The following is a 22,372-nucleotide window of genomic DNA, read 5'->3' as shown; positions in this document are numbered from 1 at the left end:
GTGGACTAGCCCTTATCTAGGTCCTGTGTCCCTATCACGTAGGTGTGCAGTACCTAGCTCTCTCCCTTGACTTTCTTCGATGAACCCCTCACTTTGTCCCCGGAATAATGCCAGGCCTACACAACCAGAGACCCTTCCATGGGTCCTGGAAGCAACAAGTGGAAGTCATATTATTGGACGAGCCTTGCAGCCAAGAAACAGGAGATTCCAACCTGCAAAGAGGGCCAGCGGGAACCCAGGCAGGAGTGAAGGCGAGGCTGGGAATAAGGGGTGTTGTGGACAGCAACACCAGCTCCCTTGCGCGAGAAGTGAAGAAGGGAAGGGGTTCTGAGTTCCCCAAGTTTGAAGCGCTCAGCTCTCCTTGGCCATCCGGCCTAGGAATCACGCGCTGGAGCCCTAGATGAGTTTGGGTCCTTTATGAACCAGGGCTGGGAAAGGAGCTTTCGACTGGAGCAGAGCCAGAGGCTGTCCCCCTGCCGACAAGCTGCGGCCAGTACGATCCTTTGATGACACCACAGTCCCAATAGCTCGTCCCGCCCAGCCCGTGGGAGATGTTCTGGAACGCCCGCCCAAGCAGCTTCATACAGAACCCGCAGTGCATACGTCCTGGGGCAGCGTAGAAGAGTGGAGCCTGAGTCCGCTATCTCTGCACGCTCCCTCGGGGGGGGGGGGCCTCCGGTTCAGAGATGGAAGCCGGGCTTCCTCTACCACTAGCCTCACGCTCCTCCTTCTGCCCAACTCCAGGCTTTAACTCACCTGCACTCTGAGCTGAGGGCAGCAAAGGGTCCCAAGTTCAAGTGGTGAAACTAGGAAAGCGAGGTGAGAAAGAGGAACTTTATAGAGCTAGAGGCGGGGCGCGGTGATGGACGGGGCGGGGCTCAGGGGCCCCGCCTGAGAGGGCGTGGCTCGCCTAGACCCAGGACCGCCCTCCACCCCTGCCCTGTGCCTAAGTGTTCGGCAGGAACAGGAGCCTCGGACTAGAGCCTACCGGGTCAAGGGCTATCCCCTTGCCGACAAGCCCTGTTCTCCATCCCCTCCTGTGGAGGGGGCTTGGGACTCTGACGCACTCAGAAATCCTCAGCTGGATGGGACAGTCCGTATGGCCCGTTCCTGTGAAGGTGGAGGCTTGCAAAGGGGATACTGGAATCTGCACTGAGGATAGCCGATAACTTGTAACGGTTGGGAAGTGATGGTGCGTCTGGAGCCCAGGGGACTTGGTTCTCACAGCATGTGACAAAAGAGATAGACTGAGAGAGGTGGAGAGCATCCTCGGTCCTTTCTCTCTGAGCCTTTAGAGACTATCATGCTCACTAAAACGAAAAACAAAAAGGCAAGTTTATAAACCATGGCCCAGATAAACTGTGCTTGAAACGCTTGCTTATGCAGGTTGAGTGAATGAAACCAACGAATCCGAGATGACTCAGACAACGCACAGCACCCAAAGTTTCAATTATGGCAACATAAAAGAGATGGGGGATCCCTAAGTATTCAGGTAGTTACCGGATGTCAATTCACCTTAAAATGATAATTTTAACCTCAGCCTCGTGGGAGGCAGTTGCCGGTGGGGGTACTAATGCCCCAAATAGAAATAGCAGCTAGGTTGACTGAAGGTTTTACTTCATTCTCATGTTTTCTTCGGCCTTCATATTTGACTCCATGAGCTTTCACCACTGACTTTCTCCAGCTCGGTTTGGATGTCTGGAGCATGTATGTTCACTTGGTGTTTTTGGCAGACCACCAGTTTCTGTATGATTTTAGATTGCTGCCACCACAGGTCAACTCGGAGCGTTTGTAAAGCTTTTTCACTTAAACTTATTTCTCAGTTTTTCTTTTAATGTGCGATCTTGGGTTCTGGAGTTTAGGAGAAGCATCCGATTTCAGGCACAGGAAAACTGGTGTGGAGATGCCCACCCGCATGCGTTTTCCTAACACCAACAGGCTTTCTCAGAAATTAACAGGATGCTATGTCTTGTTATTTTACCTCAATAAGTTTTCCATTGTCAGAGCCCTAGTAGTAAACAACAGAGTTTCGTTCAAAGAAAATTTTGGTCACACCCATTTTCCCCTCTTCTTCCTTTGGGGCTTCAATTCATTCAAAAATATTCTTTGAACACCTTCTATCTGTCGGGAACCGTCCTGGCCACCAGAGACACATCTCGGAGCAAAGCAAAGATTGCTGCTTCAGATAGCACAGCATTGCTGCTGAGGGACTACATGGGTTTTTTTTTTCTTTTTTTTTTTTTTTTTGCACTTTGATGCGCGTGTCCTCTGCCTTGGCTTAGATGGTCTCAACACTTTCCTCAACTATCCACATCCTCTGTTTTCAGAAGTTTAGACAACAGCCATTACAAGACACCTTTTTGAGACTTTACAGGGCTCTCTTGTTTAAAAGATAGGATCACTAATCTTCAACGCCATCTTCTGGTTTGCTCTGCTGCTGTGTGGATCCCCAGAGACGATATTTTAATGATGAGGATGAGGTGAATGCAGCAATAAGCCACCCGCACCATCAAAACTTCCTATTTTATTAGCATCCTTTAGCTGCACAGCAGTGGTGGATGTCATGACACTACCTTTACCTCCTCTGTTGCTACCCCTTACCACTCATCCTCCACCCCTCCCTTCCCCCCCCCATATCTTCAACCAATCTGCCTTTTACTTTCTTACCCTTGCCCCCACCATGGGAAAGCATGTGAGGCACGTGTGTGAGAGACTGCCTTATTTCACGCTATGCACTGCGTTCCAGTGCCAACCGCTCCTTGCAAACACCATGCCCTCATTTCTCTTTCCGGTTGAATGAGATGTCCTCATGAATCACTGATGTTCTCACTGAACACTGAAGTGTTCACGTTGTCACCGGGGGAGAGGAAGGTGTGGCCAGGTGGGCACTGCCAGCGGATCACTAAGAACTTCTTAAATCACAGTCAGAGTGGAGAGGAAGAAAACAATTTAGGGGGTAGGAGATTTCCCATCCTCTTGCCCACTGACACTTAAGAAAAGTGATGTATTTCGCAGTGATGGTGGACTGTTGCTGGAAAGTGCCACAGGAAGTTAGTTAATTGAACATTCCTCCCAAAGGCAGAGCTCCCTACTTCACATATAGTTTACTGGGCTAAAGAGTCACTGAGGAGGGATCCAGTTCTGAATGGGGCAAAGTTTTCATTCATATCTCCCATAACAAGACTGCAAGAAAAGCTAAATATACCTGATTCAGTATTTTAAGAATTGACCTTTGAAAGCTACACATTCACAAGTAAGAAAGCGTATTTTATAGAACCAGTCAGTGTCAGACATCTAAAAAGACATTATTTAGCCCAGGGTATACCTTGGCAGTAGGGTATTTGTTTAGTGAGTGGAAGGCACTGGGTTCAATTCCCAGCAATCAGAAACAGAGCAGTCTCCCCATCAAGAGACGAAGACCTTGTTTTGGATAAAGTGTATTTTCCCATGAACTCACTCATTAAAATGAGAACTACAGTGAGAAAAAAAAAAACAGTAAAATTCTCTTAGGGAAAAAATTATTTTAAAAACAGTAAAAAATAAAACAGGAAAGAAAAAAAAAACCTCTATTGTTTTAATGCATTGCCTCTGGTTTAAAAACAACCAAACCGGGGTTGGGGATTTAGCTCAGGGGTAGAGCGCTTGCCTAGGAAGCGCAAGGTCCTGGGTTCGGGCCCCAGCTCCGAAAAAAAAAGAAAAAAAAAAACAAAAAAAAAAAAAAAAAACAAACAACCAAACCTCTGATGCTCTGACACTCTGATTCTGGGTGCATGGAATGATGCCCACCATGAGCCCTGATGACCACTTCATGGTAAGTGGCAGGAGGAGGTGTCTGGAGTTCACAGGAGTGAAGGCGTGGGTGGCGTTTAACTTACCCATGTTCAAGAGTGACAGTGACCTTGTTTTCTGCAGTGTCATAACAAGGAAATTGTGTACATCACAAGCATTCGCCCACCGACTGTGTATGCCTGTATTGGTACTTGGGGACCGTCACAGACATAATGGCATGTATTCTTCAACCATACCTGCATGGTGCTCAGTCCAATTGTGCACATAAGAAGAGAGATCCAGAGGGGCCACTAGTCATCTCTGTGACTGGCCCAAGAACTAAGCTTTTGTGAACCAGTCTTTCCCATGCATATATCTGTTTGCTGCCCTTTGGGTTAAAGTCAGGGGGGATGAGGAGATGGTGCAGTCAGTAAGCATACTTGGCTTACTCTGCAAGGATAAAGACACAAGTTCAAATCCTTAGCAACCATGCGAAAAAGCTGGGCAATGCTTAACATATATAACCTTAGTATTGAGAGGCTGACACATGCAGTTGCCAAGAGCTGAGCCGAACATTATTAGTAAAGTGATGTAATCTTGGGCTATAACACAAATACTTTAAATGCAAAAGTGCAAAGCATTTTGTCACTTCAAACAGCTCTAGAATCAAACATCCCTAGAGCATAAGCCATCGAGAAGGAGAAGCGGTTGGGAACAGTTAATACCAGGAGTTGGTGCGTGTGGTAGAAAACAAACACAGTCAGGTTTATAGAAAATGAGAGTTGTCATTTTAACCAATTATGTAGTAAGGAGTCACAAAGTCTGTGACTCTGGGGCAACACTGTCCCTTTCTTCTTTCGTCATGTTTATAAGCAACCAACTGTTGCCTTTTTGTCTCCTTTTATCACATGCATTCTAAGAAGTTTCCTTGTAATGCTCCTTTCTCTGGCTTGTTATGCTTGCTACGTAAATAATGACGTGGCGGTAAGCGAGGACCCACTTGACACTGCCAACTCCTGTTCCCAAGCCAACAAAAATGCAAATCCTCTGCAATCCCTGGAGACAATGTTCCGAAAACTGAAGCAAGAGGTGAAAGGCAAACAGCATTGTCTCGTTTCACGCATTGGTCACGTTGGTCGCTTGACTCCAGAATATTCTAAACTGTGTCCGCTGTGTTTGCTTTCAGCAGACACAGTAAAACAGTGCCCCAGCACGTGTCGCTCAGGACTGATGTTGGGGCACCTGTGGAGGTAGAGCTTTTCTTGCAGGGAAAGTTGCATTGTGTATGGCCAACCTGAGGCTCGGGGTGGGTTCTTTCTTGTTCATACAGGCTATTCAGGACCGGTTAGTCTGAAACACAGGCAAAGAGAAAGGATTCAGAAAGAAACATACTGTGCAGGCAATATTCATTATTCATAGTGCCATGACACTCACCGCCTTAGGAGATGAGAGCCGCAGCAAAGAAGGAATTATCTGGCTGTGGTTGGGCACAGAGAGGAATGGCCAGGAGTCCTGGGAGGATTCTACAGAGAGAGATGAGTTCTCAGACAGAGCAGGCAGATGGGATGATAAGGAAGAGGCCCTGAGGCCTGATGGTGGTGGATAGGCAGATCCAGGTGCAGAAATTAGGAAATGGTACCACGGAGAATCCACTTCCCAGATTCTCACAGAGGAAGTGTGACTCTGAGTTGGAGGGTCACGTGGTGGGTTGAGTGTCTTATATCCAAAAGGTTTGGGCTCTCGCTCCCCTGAAACCAATCTGGCTATCATAAAATAGGATCCTCCGAAGCCTGCGCCTTGCTCTGCTTTGATCCATCCCTGCTACGCCTTCCAGGAGCAGAGCCCCTAGGCATCCTGTCTACCTCTTTGCCTAGAGGAGGTTTGCCAGTTGCTGCACATAAAAATATGTAATGCATTATTAAATTAGGTATTTCTGATAAAATGTGTGTAATTGTTTAGTGTAAGTATGCTCGAAGCAATATTTGAAATGATTTTGTCTGAGGTGCAAACATATATCAGATGCTGTAATGTGAATGTCCCCCCTCCCCTCACAGTCATGGGTTAGCAATTTAATTCCTCAGTGAAAATGTATTTGGTAGGGGTGGGGCCTTTGGAAAGTAATTAGGGTTAGCTGGGGTCTTAGTAGAAGAGGCTTTATCAGAAAGAGAAGCCTTAGCTGGCTGCTTTGTATCACCACATGGTGTCCTATGCCAGGCTGTAATCCAGCAAAACAGCCTCTCCAGTGGTTGTAAGGATCATGCTGCCAGCCCTTCCAGACTATATCTATATCTATATCTATATCTATATCTATATCTATATCTATATCTATATCTATATCTATATCTATATCTATATCTATTATACATATGTATGTATGGACATTCAAACCACAATACCAGATATGCATATAGATCTCAGACAAGAAGCTTCATTGAACATACTTAAATATTTGTATTCTCTCCCTCTCCCTCTCCTTCTCACCTGTCTCAGGTATTTTAAGAAAGCCATGAGAAGCAGGCTATCACTTCTCTTTTTTGCCTCTCTTTTTGCTCAACCAAGGACAATGCAAAGCAAACATTTAGCTATGATGAGCATGAATTGCTAGTCATCAAGTCCTTGTTCAAAAGAGTCTGTACTTCCCTTCAGAGTTGCCCATCACCATGGACCAACAAGGACTAAGGATCTCCAAGTGGGTCCCCATGGCCCTCTGCATTGTATGAACAATAGCTGCATGTCTTCAGAATTCAAGAAATAATTTTACTGGATGTGTATCATTTTCCTGCCTTATAATTTTTTTATAAAAAAGACGAAGTCAAACTAAGGTAACTTGGAGAGCATCTATACTGTGATTCCTTTTGGTAGCAGCCCCTACGATGCACAGCACAGCCCTAAACAGGCCATCTAGTCACCTGACCCTGGCTGTTGCTCTCTGGCCAGCCATTAGGATGGGGTGGGAGACACATAGGTAATCAGATAATAGGAGCACTGCTGACTTGTGGAAGGCAAGTCGTACTACTTCTCATAGTAGGAAGAGCCCTTGTTCCCAAGGCCACCTGGGCAGTTCCTCCTGCTTGCTTCCTCTCCCTGTCCTGTCTCCCTCCCCTTCTCCCCCACTTCTCCTTTCAACATCTTGACAGTTTGTTAATACAGATTGTCCTACAACAAGGGACGGAAAGAGAAACTTTCACAGGCATTAAAACTCTCATTGCTTATATCTGATGACTATGAGTACACAGAAACAGAACTTCTTTGGTTCTGCTGAGGCAAGGAGAGAGAGGGAGAGAGAGAGAGAGAGAGAGAGAGAGAGAGAGAGAGAGAGAGAGAGAGAGAAAGGATGTGGTTTCTGATCCAAAGCAGTCTTAGCTCTCATGTCATTCAAATAAACACAAGTTCTTCCCCACATTAGGGGATCAACTTTTTTCAATTTAAACTTACTTTTTTTTAGGTGACTAAAAAAAAAAAAATAAACACACATGAAAATTGTGTGTACTACTGGGGTGCTGTGCAATGTTTTGATACGTGTGTGTCCCATGTGTTTTTATCCATGATGCAGGAAGCCAGTGAGTGGCAGCAAATGACACAGGACTTGGGTGAGATCATTGTACGTCCCTGAGATTTTGGCAGATAAATTCTCCACAGTAGACCCAGGCATGAGGCTAGTCAGAGAACAAAGAAACTACAATATGAGAAGCCATCTATAAGCAGAACTCTGTCAGAAGTACTAGGCTCCTCCAGGCTGGGCAGGGTAGAGGAAAGTCCCAGGTTAGCTCAGCCCTCAGCCCTAATCCTAGGTTAGGCAGCCAATGAGCCTCATATATGCTACTCCAAAGAGAAGTTGTGCTGTCCCAGGCTACAGTTTCCACAGTCACTTATGACCAGGAGGGGAAGTAAGGTGGGATGGTGGTCCTATTTCAGAGAAGAATGTGGTGACATCAGGGTGGTCACCTGGACTTGCAATGAAACCAATTGGAATTGAGGACAGCCTCATGGCACACTTTGGCCAGCTTATGTAACCTCTCTGGGGTCACCCACCTGGATGGATCCCCTTGTCTACTTCCATTTGCTCCTCTCCTCAGACTCATCCTAGTCTTTGGAAGGCCTGGCCAAGTAGACACAGCCTGGCTTATTGAGAAGTATTATGTCCCCTTGGTTTTACACCTCACGATTCACAATGGCCAATGCCTTTTCCCTATGTGCAACCCACCTTGACCTGCTTCTTTCACAGAGAAACTAGCATGTGAGATTTGAGCATCCTGTGTCTCCCCTTCCACTCCTTCCTTCTCAGAGGAGGTTTCAGGCTCTGTTTGTAGCTTGCTCCCATGGTCCAAGAGTGAATAAAAGAATTATGGAGTTCACCAAGGGATGCTTGTTTTGTGTTGTTTCATATCAAGTAGGGGCCATAAGGAGTATTAATGGTGGAGACTTGTTAAGAAATGTGAGATAGAGTCCTCCTCACTTCTGAATGAGCCATTTCATGCTCCTTTCCTCCCTCCATACCTTCCGGGTCTCCTTGCATTGTTTCTCTCATATGCCCTTGGAAGCATCTTCTTCTAAGGGTCTCTTTGCCCAGCCTGTTTGAAGTTTTCAGTGACTGAAGGAAACCTGGTTCCTTATCAGCTCAGACTCACGGGGCTATGAAAAGCTCTACCTGGAAATCACCTTCTGATCAAAGCATTGTGCTTTTCCCTTGACTCTTTGCAAAGTCATGATCCAAAGGCAGTTTCTTCTGAATAAGTACACAGGCTTGACTACTTGTGATTACAGAATATATTGTTCTTATTTGATATCGTCCACTAAGTGTAAGAGAAACCAGTCCACACAGAAGGGAAGCCCCCGAGGGCCACCTGTGAGTATGCCTAGCAGGCCTCTTCACCAGATACACTGCTAGACCTAGAAGAGTCATGGTGCACTAATAGTGTGTTCAGCTGCAAAAAATGATCTCTTCTGGGTTACAGGTGGGCGTGCTTAGAGGGAATGGGCTATACAGAACGTTGGAAGCTTAATGTGTTGACTTTTTAATACTTTTAAGATTTTATAGCACCTCCTCCTTTATTGAGCAGAACTCAGGTACCCTGGGGGGTGGGGGAATTTGACATCAGATGAAACTTAAAAATGACAAGGAGAACCACACACTGTCTTTTTCATCTGCCCAGCATGCCACAATGTAATCTGAGAAAGAACATGACTTTCCAGGTCACATGGACTCACTGCAGTAGCAAGCCTTTAAAGACGAGTGAGCCGGTGCCCCCTACTCTTGTGATTGAAGATCCAGCTCACCCTTCATACACTCTTTCCTTCTCCTTTGTGCCATGAGGCGTCCTTCCCAAGGACCAGTGAACACCTCTCTGCTACTCCGCGCCCTGCTCTGGGTGCCGGGCTGTGGGTGGTGCTCAGCAGTGCTCCCTAGGTCCTATCACATTCAGCCGCCTTGGTCAGGCAAGGCTTGCAAATATGCAGTCCTAGAATTGGTGGCCCTGTTACTGTGACTCTACATCCCCACATCTTTGAGTTCTACCTCCCCTTGCTATGGCACCCTGAGACCCAAAGCCCAAGCTACAATGGCCAACTGCATGGACCACTGTGACGTTCTCCAAAGTTCTGTGATTTATCTCAGCTTTTGAGCTCCTGTGAGGCACAGGATGAGGCAGTGTGGCATGGCCAAGACCCAGGGTTGCCCAAAAGAGTATGCTGACAGTGACTCAGCTTCGTACTGGGTATATATCACTCACCCCCCAAAGGGATCATTCTCTGGGAAAGTACCAAGTACGGGAGGAGTGGATATGATTGAGAGAACCATAGGCAACCCCAGCAGGAAGACTTCTGTTCTGAATCTCAGAGTTACAGGATTTCCATATAAGACATGAAGGAAAAGAACATTCTAGGTTGCGATTAGCATGGTTGAAATTCTTAAGAGTGTGACAGGGGATGCTAGTAGAAGAGTAAATAACCAGAGGTAGGGGTGGAGACCCAGGAACTTAGAAGAGAAGACCACAGAGAAATCTCAAACTGTTAAGGTAATTGTTTTGGACAGAGCCTTAGTTCTCCTGCATCACAGGGGCTAGCTCAGACACTGGGATTCAGGCAGTAGAGCTTGGACCTGCATTTCTATCAGATATCAGGGGGACAGGAGTGTGGGGACAGATTGTTCACAACTCAGAGAACAGGCAAGGCATGCATGTTAAAAGTTTGCCCTTGTAAGTGATATAGTTCGACTGGAATTTTAGGAAGGCAAGTTTGCAAAACCAGCCTGGATAGAAGTGCAAACTGTGGAAAGATAGGACCTGCTGAAGGAGGACGAGGCTGTGATTCAGAGGGCAAAAGCAAGGGAGGTGTGGCCTCAAGGATGGTAAGCATTGGGGACTGTGGTGTCCTCACCAGAGAAATCAAACAATGACAAAGGTGATATTTAGGATGGAAGCTGGAAATGGGAAAGTTAGTACTGATGGTCAAATACACAAAATGGAGTCAGCATTGCCATGGAAACAATCCATGTCAAGTTTCTAGATTGCATCAATTGAGATCTAAAAACACACGTTGACTGGCATCATTCCATGGATGAGACAGAGAGAGAGAGAGAGAGAGAGAGAGAGAGAGAGAGAGAGAGAGAGAGAGAGAGAGAGAGGAGAGAAAGCCTTCCCAGCCTTAACCACTGTATTTGTTTTGCTCCCTTGTCACTGATACAATGTGACCAGCGCCTCATGCTTTCGCCACCATGACTTCCCACAATACCCTGAGACTGCGAGCTTGAGCACTCACATCTAAGACTCATTTGCACACTCAGAGGGAACATGGGGATGCTGAAGAATCTTGAACACTGGATATTGTGGTGAGTAGCCGGCTTCTCTATTTTCCTGCCTCTAACTGGTTAGGTTGGGGCCAGGGGGAGGTCAGGAGGAACCAGGTTCCTTATGACCATGGGCACTGATCACTTCCTTCCTGGCTGCAGGTCTATTCGGCGTGGATTTGGAGTCACTCTGAGTGGGAACGGTCATGGTCACTTCCTTTTGAAGCCTGTAGCAGGTTCCTGAGCATAGGAAGGGAATGCTGTCCTGTCTGGAAGGCATAAGGGCAGTTGTCTGAAGAAAGGGAAACGGACCCTTATTGGACGGGCATGGTGCGGGACACGGTCTAGGGGAACTTTCTTGGAAGGGAGTGACTTGAACATTCTTGCCCTGAGATGACTTTGAGATACTGAGTTCCGGAAACAGAACCCGGAGTTGGTGCGCAGCTTGGGCCCTGCTTCCATCCATCGCTCAGAGAGGTCTTTCAATGCCATGAAAGAGTCTTTGCCACTCTGGATTTTGGGTCAGCCTTGGGCATCAACCTGTACAAGGACCAATCTGACGTCTGGTCTGAGACTGAGACTGTCTTCATTGAACCTCAGTAATTTCTCATTCAACTGAGCATCTCTATTAGAGAGTACAGCTAGGTCAAGATAGACTGGCCAAGCTCTTCAGAATCAGCTGTGAGGGCACATGCCTCATCGAGAGAGGCCCCATATGAACAATAAAGGATAACACATCCACGTTGCGGTAAAAATTAAAAAAACGGCGGAACAGTTCCCTCGCGAACCCTGGCGGTCGCGCTCTCGCTCGTTCTGGCTCCTACCAGCCATTGGAACTAGCGCTAATTTATCTCAGTGGCTCCACGATGCCCCCAAAGCACTCTGACCCAGACAGGTCACTGCTATGCCAGTTTCCTACAGAGACCGTCTATCTCGAAGCTCTCTTACTGTGGACCCTGTTCCCATTTCTAGCATCCACTCCCTGGTCCCAGCAGCGGCTACCCTCTCATAACTCTCTGCCGCTGCTCTGTTTACATTCCCAACATCCACCTTCTAATAATTATGGTATAAATTCTCAACAACCCGTTAAAATCAAGACTCAACAAACTGTAATCCAACAATCAGGGCCTTGCGTTTGCTACTACCACTGAGCTAAATCCCCAACCCCTATATGTTAAATTCTTAATCCACAATACATCCACACAATAAACTTACAACCAATTGATAAGGATATAAACTGCCCACCTAGATAAGATAAATTTGCCTACAGAAATCCATCCCAACTACCTTGGCAATTCAAGACCACCCGGATCTGGGTCATCTTTCTCTGTCTCCATTTTGATTCTCCTTCCTTCTCCTTCTATCTTGCCTTACAAAAACTTTGTCCCTGCCTTATTTTTTTACTGTCCAATCATGGCCTTGACCTAAGTGGTGCCAGCCCTCACCTGCATAAAGATATCAACCTACATATCCAGCCTCATTAGCAATCACTTCCTTGGAATGCTGCCTGCTCTCTGCCTTCCCTCAGGCCTTTACCCTAGGGCCACCTTCTAGGGAACTCACAGTGATTTATCCACAGAGCTCTGGTTGCTGGTCATATTAGGCCTTAGTCACTCCAAGTTTGCTCCACAGTCTGCCTCCTCTGACCACCACACAGTGGGTCTATGATTGTCCTGCTCTCTGATGTCGTCTCTACTAGAACGCATCCCTCACCCAGGTGCGCAGAGGATATTTTCTGATTAAGTGAACAAAAGACTGACCATTGAAGAGACAGCAAATGCACACGCATGAGAATGAGTGCTGGTGACAACCATGTGGCTAGAATCAGCATATTTCCTCTAGTGTCTTCAGAGATACTCAGCACCAACTGAGGGGACACTAAGAAATACTTTAAATATTGAATCATGGGGGACAATTAAATATGCATTGGTACAGCTGCAGAGTTGGAAACTGATATTTATGAAAATTATCATCAATTTTGGGGAAAAGCTTGTGATTCAGGGCCAAGGGGAGATAGCAGATGCAAAGTGCACGCATGATGTGATCTGAACTCTGAGAAAAAGATATGGCAGTTAGGGGAATCCCCAGTGTGTTACCAACATAGTGGGGGACCACACAGTATATAATTGTTTTCTCTACCTCCTGCCCCCAAGTTTAACGTTCTTTGGGGATAAACATAGAATAATCTTAAACCCATAAAGATATTTCTTAAGATCAGAAAATTAGTTCCCAGCACACTTAACTAATCATGTTGACTTACGGCAAACTATAGGCCACATCTCTCTCTGCTTTAACGGCACCTTCTTCTATGGAGGTCCCGCTTCTTTCTTTTTGTTGGAGAGTTGATTCCTGAAACATGACATTGATTCCAGAAAGCCATTTTCTGGATTACTTGAAATCTGGTGTTGTTGAAGCTTGGCGGAACCCACTGCCCTGCCCCGTGCTAGATGTTAGGGGAAATACAGACACAGTGGAGCACGGTTCCTGTCCAAAGCACACTGTCAGATGAGTAGCTCTTCTCTGGTCTTTACCTTGAAGGAACTGCATTTACCAAAACCACCAGTGACATTCTCCTGGCAAAATTCCAGCGGCCTCATCCCTTTCCAAAACCTCTGGGTCTCTCGGCACTTCTGCAGAGGTGGCCGGTCCCCTCGTGACATCTCTTCACTGTGGTCACCTCAGTCAGTGCTCACGTCAGGATCCACCAAGCACCGAGCAGCCCTCCTGCCTACTCAGACCCCTGTGCCTCACCACACCATGCAGTTGGCCCCAGTGGGGTGAGTCAGGACCTGAAGGGTTTCCCTCTCCACCACCCTGCCTCCACCAGTGTCCGTTGGCCTATGCTGCACCCCATTGCCCCGCAGAACCTCTCTGCTGCCCTTCGCCTGCAGCCTCCACCTCCTGAAGAGTGGATTCGATGTTCTCTGCAGGACCGGCCTCTGGACACCCAGCTCTGGCCCTACCATAGCTTCCTTCGTCTGGATGCCGCTGCCTGACCCACTCACCTCTAAGGGCCACCTGAAGTTACTGTTTATGGGATGTGTAGTATCTATGCGAACTTTGAAAAATATTTGCTAGCCAAACCGAACTTTGTTTTTTTTTTTTTAATTTGTTGTACAAAATAGTAGATTCCGTTAATGACTTCTATGCATATTAGTTACCTTGCCGGTCCCTTCTTCTCTCCCGAGGGTTCCCCTCAAATACTCCTTCCGCCTTCACATGATCATGTGCGTTTGCTTGTGTGTGTGCATTCTCCATGTGATTTAAAGACACGATTTTTTTTACTTTTTCCTTCTCCCCATCACTCTATCCTGTTCGCTCCCTTTAGTATCTTCCTTCTTCTCACAGTGTCCCTCTGCTTCCAACCATATAGATATTAATATTACCTAAATATTAATATTACCTGGATGAGATACAACAGAAAATTATATTTGTTTTTCTGAGTCTGGTTTAGTTTCTTTTTTTAACATGATATGCTACAGCTCCACTCGTTAACAGAATTTTATTCTCCTTTCTGGTTGAATAAAAGGTAATTACACATACACACACATATTTTATACGTATATGTATATATGTTCATGCCACATTTTTCATGTCTGCTTATTTGTTCGTGAATGTTGAAGCTGTTCCACATGGAGGCTACTGTGAATAGTACTGTAGTCAATAGGAAGTGCTGCCCTTCAGGTATGCTTCTAGGGCTGTGTTAAGGCAGAGTCACGCATGTGGTGGTTCTATTTTAAGAACCTTAAGAAATTTTTTCTTTTAATAAACTTCTGTACTCATTTTCCATAGGGACTGGACCTTTGTATTTCCACTGGCCATGTAAAAGGTCTCCCTTTCCTTATAGCCTCACCAGCATTTGTTATTATAATTTTCTCAATAATAATAATCATTCTGGCTGGGACAAGACTCTACATGTAGTTTTAATTTGTATAAAATATTTTTTGTAGTATGGAATTGAAAATGAGCAAAACATGCTATTCATTTTGTTCTGATCTTCCTTCCTTCCTCCCTCCTTCTCTTCCTCTCTTCCTTGCTTTCCCTTCCCTCTCCATCCCTCCTTCTTTCCCTTTCAATTTGAACTGACAAATAAAAACGGTACATATTTATCGATTTCTGTGACAAAACTGTGATCTAATTAACTTAAAAGGAGGACAATCTTGCCTTGGATTATGGGCTAACCCATGGCTCCTGAAGCCATTCCTTTGGTTCTGAGATGACAAAGCATGTCGTGTCAGAGGTATGCAGAGAGAAGGCTGCCCCATCATGGCAGCTGGGAAGCCAGAGAGACAGAGTTCTGGGCCAATAGCCCCTTCATGTGGTAACTACACCTGGCCCAACTTCCCTCCACTAGACCCCACCTCCTAAGGTCCTGCTGCCGTTCAGTAGCTGGTGACCAAGCCTTTACACACGGGCTTTGGGGACATTCCAAACCACAGCATTTACGTACACAACAGTATACACTGGTGTCTGTATGTACTGTGGAGAGGCTGAGTTTAGTGAACTGACCTGCATCTTCCCATCTATCTACTTAGCAAGAACACTTTCTACTCTTCAGCAATTTTAAAATGCATACATCATGTCTTTAACTGGAGTCACGTGAGATCTCACAGAGTAGGCTCTTCTTTTCTGACTGACACTTCGTGTCCTTTAACTAAGATCTCTCCCATTCCTCCCCTCCCCGGGCCCCGGTCTCTGGTAACCACTCTCCTCTTTGCTTCTAAGTGGGATGTCTTTCGATTCCACATAGATGAGGTTCTGCAGTGTTGCCTTTGTGTGTCTGGTCTGTTACACATTCTGGCTTCCACATTCCCTGTTGTTACAAACAGCAAGACCTCTTCTCTCTCATGAGCTTGCCTTGTAATACTTGACTTGCACAGTGTTAACTATATTTATCATACTGTGCATAGGACACCAGAGATCCCCTTTTCTGTCTATCTGAAACTGTACCCATTAGGCTACCTTTCCTTCTCCCTGAACCTTCATATCCACCATCTGTTACTTGTTTCTAAGAGTGTGACATTTATCTTTCTATCCCTGGGCATTTGTTTTAACATGGTATCCCCTGGATTCATCCATATTATCACAAATGGTCAGATTTCTTTCCCTTTGAAGGTTATATATTATTCAATTGTTTATTGCTTTCTGCATCCAGGCCTTTCTACAGGTAGATATATAATTTGACTAAATATCTTGGCTATTGTGAGTGGTTCTGAAAAAAATCACAGGCTTAAATCTATGTCTCGGACCTGTTTGTTTAAATTTTGTATATATAGAGAGTAAGGATTATTGATGCTTATGTACTTCGATTTCTTTTTGGGGGAATTTCCACGCCATTTCCCACAGTGGTTGTATTAATTTACCTTCCCGTCATCAGTGGACCACGGTTTCTTTTCCCTGCTGTGGGCATTCTTTTTGCTTTTGAAAGATTTCTTTATTTGTATTTTATTTGTGTGAATGTTTGCTTACACAGATGTAAGTGAACCATGTGTATGCCAGATGCCTACAGAAGCCAGAAGAGAGCTTTAGATCTTAGGGAACTGCAGGTACAGGTGATTGTAAGCTGATATCTGGGTGCTGGGACCTAAACCTAGGTTTTCTGTAGAAGTAGCGGGTGTTCTTGACCACTGAGCTATCTCTCCAGCCCCATGGACTCTCTTTCTTTCTTTTCTCCCTCCCTCCTTCCCTCTTCCCTCCCTCCTTCCCTCCCTTTCTTTTCTTTCTCTTTCTTTTTCTTTTTCTTTCTTTCTTTCTTTCTTTCTCTCCTCTGCTTTCTCTTCCTCCTCCTCTTCCTTCCCTTCCTCCTCCTCCTCCTCCTCCTCCTCCTCCTCCTCCTCCTCCCTCCTCCTCCTCCTCCTCCTCCTCCTCCTCCTCCTCCTGTACTTCTCTTGCTATGTTTTATCTTTTATCTCACCTAGGAACTTCCAAGAGCAAGGACCATATTTTTATTTATTTTTCAGCACAATGGAAATAGTGTCATGCACAGAGGACAAAAAATTACAACGTGGTGGACTGTTTTAAAAATAAAGCAAATTTTAAAAATTCTGCTTTGTTTTGCTCTTTTTTTCCAATAGCATTCACAATGATGGTTTTTATTGTGCCATCTTTATGCATGTAGATAGAAACAGTCCATCACTCACTGTCATCCACTCAGGTACCCTCTTCTGCCTCCCACACCTCTTCCCACTAGTTGCCTTCCTCTCCTGTGTGTGTGTGTGTGTGTGTGTGTGTGTGTGTAGGTGTGTGTGTGTGTGTGTGTGTGTGTGTGTGTGTGTGTGGGTGTGTGTGTGTGGGTGTGTGTGTGTGTGTGTGTGTAGGTGTGTGTGTGTGTAGGTGTGTGTGTGTAGGTGTGTGTGTGTGTGTGTGTAGGTGTGTGTGTAGGTGTGTACGTAGATGTGTGTGTGTAGGTATGTGTGTATAGGTGTACGTGTGTGTGTGAAATATAGGTTCTACATGTGTAATATTTGTCTTACGAGAATGATCTCCAGTTTCATTCATTTTCCTGCAAATAATGCATTTAGTTTTTGTTTATGACTGAAGGAAACCCCACTGTGTGTGGTTGACAAGCATCCAGGCTGGTTCTTTATCGTGGTTGTTGTGAATGATGTGGCAATAAACATGGATGTGAGGTATTTTCATGGTGTAATGACTTGGAATTCTCCAGGTCCACAGCTGGGACTAGATTATATATTGGTTACACTTTCTTTTTTAGAACTGCACACTCATTTCTAGTGTGGCCGTTCCACTATACATGTCTACCAGTAATGCACAGAGGTCTCCCTTGGGAAAGCTACTCGATGGTATGCGATAGACTCTCAGTGAAGTTTTTATTTGCATCTACATGACTGAAAATGATCAACTGATGTTACACCCCACAGTAACTTTCACATTTCTTTGAGAACCATTCTTCAATTCATTTGATCAGTCGTCGACTAGATAATTGCTTGTTTGATTTTTTTTTTTCTCCTTCGGTGTTTGCTGTTTTGACTTCTTTACTGATTCTAGATATTAATCTGTGTCAGACGCTGAGCTGACAAAGATGCCCTGCTGCTCTTTGGCTGCCTCTTCCCTCTGGACATTGTTTCCTTTGCTGGGCGGTGGGGGTAGGGACTTTTAATTCAAGTCCATTTCCTATGCAACCAGAGTCCTTTTTGAAAAAAAATCCTTACCCGTGACTCTTTCTTCAGTGTTTCCCTCCAAAAGTTTTTGAGGTCTACTTTAATATCTTTGATCATTTTAAATTAATAATAATTATTATTATATAATTCTACACACTATATAATATAGAAACAATATAAACATATAATATAAATATAATAATAAATGTTATTATGGTTACTATTATTACAATATTTGGTACAGGGGGAGAGTAGATCCAGTTTCTTTTTTATTTTAACCAGTCAGTCACCTTTTATTGGCACTAGTTCTCAGTCAGGAGGTGAAGGTTCAGCCAGCTGAATTCTTCCTAGATAGGAGCAGGGCAGGCAGTTGTGCTCAGCCATGAAATGACCTCCATGGTGACCCCTCTTCAGTGGTGCTTGCATTGCTGCTCCTGTTTGAGTCCCTTGTAAGAAATGCAATCACTGAAAACTACGTCGGCTGCCAGCAGCACCATGTTAATCCCTGAGATGCTGCCTTTGCAAACATTGATGTACTTGTTGTAATACTGGTCATACCCTCTCCAAAAAGTTCCTGCAATGCCACGGGGGGTGACGTCAATATCCAGCTGGGCAGCTCTCCAAGTTTAACCTCCACAAGCTTCTTCTCCTTTGATGGCATGAGTGACACCATCTTGTAGTCCTGGTGTCTGAAAAATATCCAGCCCTGGCAGAAAGGGCTCCAGTTTCATTCTTATACATAGAGATCATTCATTTTCTTTAGCACAATTTGTTGAAGAGGTTGTTGTGAGGAGACGGTTTCCTGGGTCCTCCCATCTCAGGGTCAAGGTCCATCTTGCTGGTGGGGCCAAACTGAATTCATGTTCCCAGGCCCCAGAACCAACTCCTCTTCTGCTTCCTCAGGTATTTCCTGTTTGTCCTCTAACCAGTAAGGATGCAGGGAGGGAAGTTGTCTATCCTGTTATCTGAACTAAGGCACACAAGCAGCCAATCGCTTGTCTGGATTTAGCTGACTCCTCTGCTCCTTTATTATTCTAAATTCCAGACTGGAGTCCAGGAGAGGACCCGACTGCAAAGGCTGAATCAGGACCCTGAAACCAGGTGACCCAGATAAGGCCCAGTCTTCTGGATTAACTCCTTGTGTCATACGATTGGTCAATGCAACAGCGTACTCTGCCACCCCCCGCCTTGCTTTGTGTTCCCATCTTATAAAAATGTTGTCCAACCTTCAGGGGTGCAGTTCAGAGGTGGAACTGGCTGCCTCCTTGTGAGCCCCGAAAATAAAGCTTTCATTTATAAATCCCTGGGGTGAGTTTTTCTTGGCTTCCGATCAGAACCCAATAGCTGTCATTTCTCTAGTATATATTTTGGGCACTTTTTTGAAGATGAAGTGTCTGGAGCTGTGTGGATGAATAAATAAAGCTAAGTTAATGGTTTCATTATTATATAGTGGCTCACACTAAGTTCCATCTCTTTTTATATTTTCTCCCCATACCAACCCAGAGGTACGGGGTGCCTAGCTTCTACCAGGGCATCAGGTATCCCAAACTCTATTTTGGTAATTCTATTTGATTTATTTATATATTTAGTTATGTTTATTTATTGAATTTTGTATGTGTGTGTGTGTGTGTGTGTGTGTGTGTGTGTGAGAGAGAGAGAGAGAGAGAGAGAGAGAGAGAGAGAGAGAGAGAGAGAGAGAGTCTTGATATGTAGCCCAGGCTAGCCTCGTTGAACTCGTGGTGATTGCCCCAGCCTCCTGAGTACCACTTCGTATGGCTCTCATTTTGGTTTTGAGAGGGGCAGTAAAATTTTTTTAACCGCTGGTTCCTCTGTCAGTTTGGGGTCCTCTCTTGTCATCTGTACTGCAATGCTTTTGGGACCACTAGTCAGTGATTTTGCAGAACGTCTCTCCATCATCCGATGTTTGTTCTGGTTATATTGAGGTCAGTGCAGTTTTGGCAAAAGTCCCACAAAAGTGACACTGTATCTTCAATGCATGACATTAACGGACATGTGACAGTAATGGGCTTACTAATGTCGCCGTTGCCCTTCATAGTCCAATTAGGGCTCTAACTGAAGGGTTTCCCCTCTGATCACTGATCAGGTCTTCTTTCTGGTTGGTCTCTCTCTTGGGAGCGGTAAGTCTAGACTATGCAAATACAGTCTCTCCCTTGTGCTGTGCCTGGTGGTGACTCAGTGGCCCGGCAGTTGGCCCAGAGTTATTTACTGTCAAATATAATGGTGATTTTGTACTTTTCTTGTCCTATCCACACCTGCTCACCTGATTTCTACAAGCAAGAATGCCCCAGCCTTCTACTTACTGACTCATTCAATTCTATGTTAGTTTGGACTCACGTGTTTATTTTATTCCATGGGTTAGTCTCTAATGTTCCAGTAATTTGTTGTCCAAATTACACCAGTTTGACTTATCAGAAGGGTTTATTTATTTATTTATTTTTTGCCTTTTTTGTTTGTTTGTTATTTGATTGGCTCTGTAGCCTCTTGACACGTTCCTTTCTTTTTCAAGTACTTCCTTGTTTCCTGGCTGCACAAATGTCTCAGGCTTCTCACACATGCTCTCCCTTTCGAGTCCCGGCATCGACCACTCCATCCTGGGTTGGAGCTTTTTCAAAACAATCCCTGATTTCAGTCAATTCTTTCTTTGGAGATGCTGACCACCGACAGGCTAGGAGTAAGCTACTGGGATCCAGCCACAATCCTTACCACCTAGAGCAGCTCCCACACAGCCCAGCAGCTCACAGAGCACTTAGTAAGAACAAGGCAAGATCAACCACTCCCACCTCCTTGAGTGCCTTGTGATCACTCAGCAAACTGTCCTGGAGAATGGCCAGAGAGAACTGGTGCCGACCGACCATGAAGCAATTCCAGCTTCTGCCAGCCCGTGGAGCCTGGAACTAGGAATCAAACCTCTGTCCTCATTTTTCTAAAAATAGTTCTTAAGGAGACAGGATCCCAGAGAGCACAAGCCACTCGACACAGCTGAGTACAGCTTAGGCAGCCTGAAGGCAGGACACTCGGCAGTGACAGTGGCCATAAAATGTGTAAGAATTTATCAGCGTATAAGCACAGGTAACCGAGAGCCAGATATGGAACTGCTCAGCAGGCCCAGGGTGATAAACGTTGTAGCCGCTGACTGAGTGTTAGGGTGCTGCTCCATCTAAAGCTAAAAACTTGAAACCAGCACCCAGAGCTTTTCTCAGATTGGTCTGAACACTTTCCCCCGTTCACCGCTACTGCATGGCTGGCACTAGGAGAAGCAGAGCTTCAGTCACAGAAATTCCCGAGTGGCACGGTAGAATAGTTTATGTTTTACAAGAAAAGTCATATAGATTTCTGGATCATAATAGATCATCAAATGCTTCAAAACACTTGGCAGTGCAAGAACGAGGGAGCCCAGGGAGATTCGGGGTCACCTTTGGAAGCTTGTGGGAACTCAGGCTTTGAAGGTGCAGCCTGCTCTGGCCTCAGCTGCCCTGCCTCGGACATCATTCTTCATCTGTTACACGAGATGCTAAAACAACTCTGTAACTCCCTTCTCTGTTAAGTGGAGACACCATAGAGAGCAGCCCTTGAGACTGATGAATAGTCCCCCATCCCCACCCCCACCCACCCCAACAGACTTTGGACATTTTCTTGTTGAGTGCTAGACAAGTGCTCTACCGCCAAGCCACATCCCGGCCTATTTGTTTCTCCATAGCAACATGCTCTTTTGGAACTTCTAGGCCGCAAAGCCCAGATCCACTGTGTCGGCACCATTTTTGCTTGGCTTGGTTCTTGCCAATGGAAGCTCCTACAGGCCACCTCCTAACGTTCAGTGACCACACCTTCCCTGCTAGTTCTACAGGAATTCCTCAAGCTTGACCTAAGGGGACTGATATGGGAAAGGCCCGTAAGGGAGGCTTGTGGGGTGGAAAAGGGTTGCGAAGGGGAGAGGGTGCTGCCCTTGAGGAACTGAAAGAGCTGCAGGCTGTGCTAGTGGGCAAGCACTGAGGAGGCGGGGCTCAGTGGGTACTGCTGCAGGAGGCTGGCTCAAGGGAAGGCGCTCAGATGGCTTTCAAGGGAATTGGGCTGGGCTGGTTTAGGATGTCACAGGGATAACATCTACTGTTGGAGCATCCAATGCCTCGGAGACGGTGCTGCTAGAGGGATGCTGTCACTGCCACTGCTGCTGCTCTCATCGTTTCTGCTGCCATTGGCATGACAGGTGCTGCCTGCTGGGTACTATCTTCCCTTTCCACTGTGGCTACTGTAGGTACTGCTGCTATGGCTGCTGTCCTCTGATGCAAAGGCCACTGCCACCATCTCTTCTGTCCTCTGCATTAATCTCTACTCAAGAGACTGTAAGCAAAGTCCTTTATCTTGATCCTTCTTTGTGACTGAAGACTAGACCCTGGACACTCCTTAACTCTGCTGATAATTTAAAGGCAAAGTGCTTAGACCCAGTTTGGGAAGCTTGTCTCCTGGCCTTCGGAAGCTCCACTCTGGAGACCTAGAGTGATTAGGAGTCAGGGACTCCACATAAACTTTTGTTAACCACCAGTAAGTACATCAGCCTGGGCTTCATGGCAGGGTGGTTTGAGCCCTAAGCCTTCACTTCCTAGGCAGGCAGGTGGCAAGAATCTGTGCCATGCCAGGTACTGTGCTAGGACCAGCCCCTTGGAACTTGCATCTAAGAGAGGAA

At 45.7% G+C, this 22,372-nt stretch overlaps 1 pseudogene; it reads right to left on the bottom strand.

Moving 5' to 3' along the window:
• Positions 1–17,892: 17,892 nt before the first annotated feature.
• LOC116883747 lies at positions 17,893–18,343 on the bottom strand (annotated as a pseudogene).
• Between the last annotated feature and the right edge of the window lie 4,029 nt (positions 18,344–22,372).

The sequence above is a fragment of the Rattus rattus genome, chromosome 14 (assembly GCF_011064425.1).
Source record: "Rattus rattus isolate New Zealand chromosome 14, Rrattus_CSIRO_v1, whole genome shotgun sequence".
Classification (NCBI taxonomy): Eukaryota; Metazoa; Chordata; class Mammalia; order Rodentia; family Muridae; genus Rattus; species Rattus rattus.
This window is presented reverse-complemented; position numbering and strand designations above follow the sequence as displayed.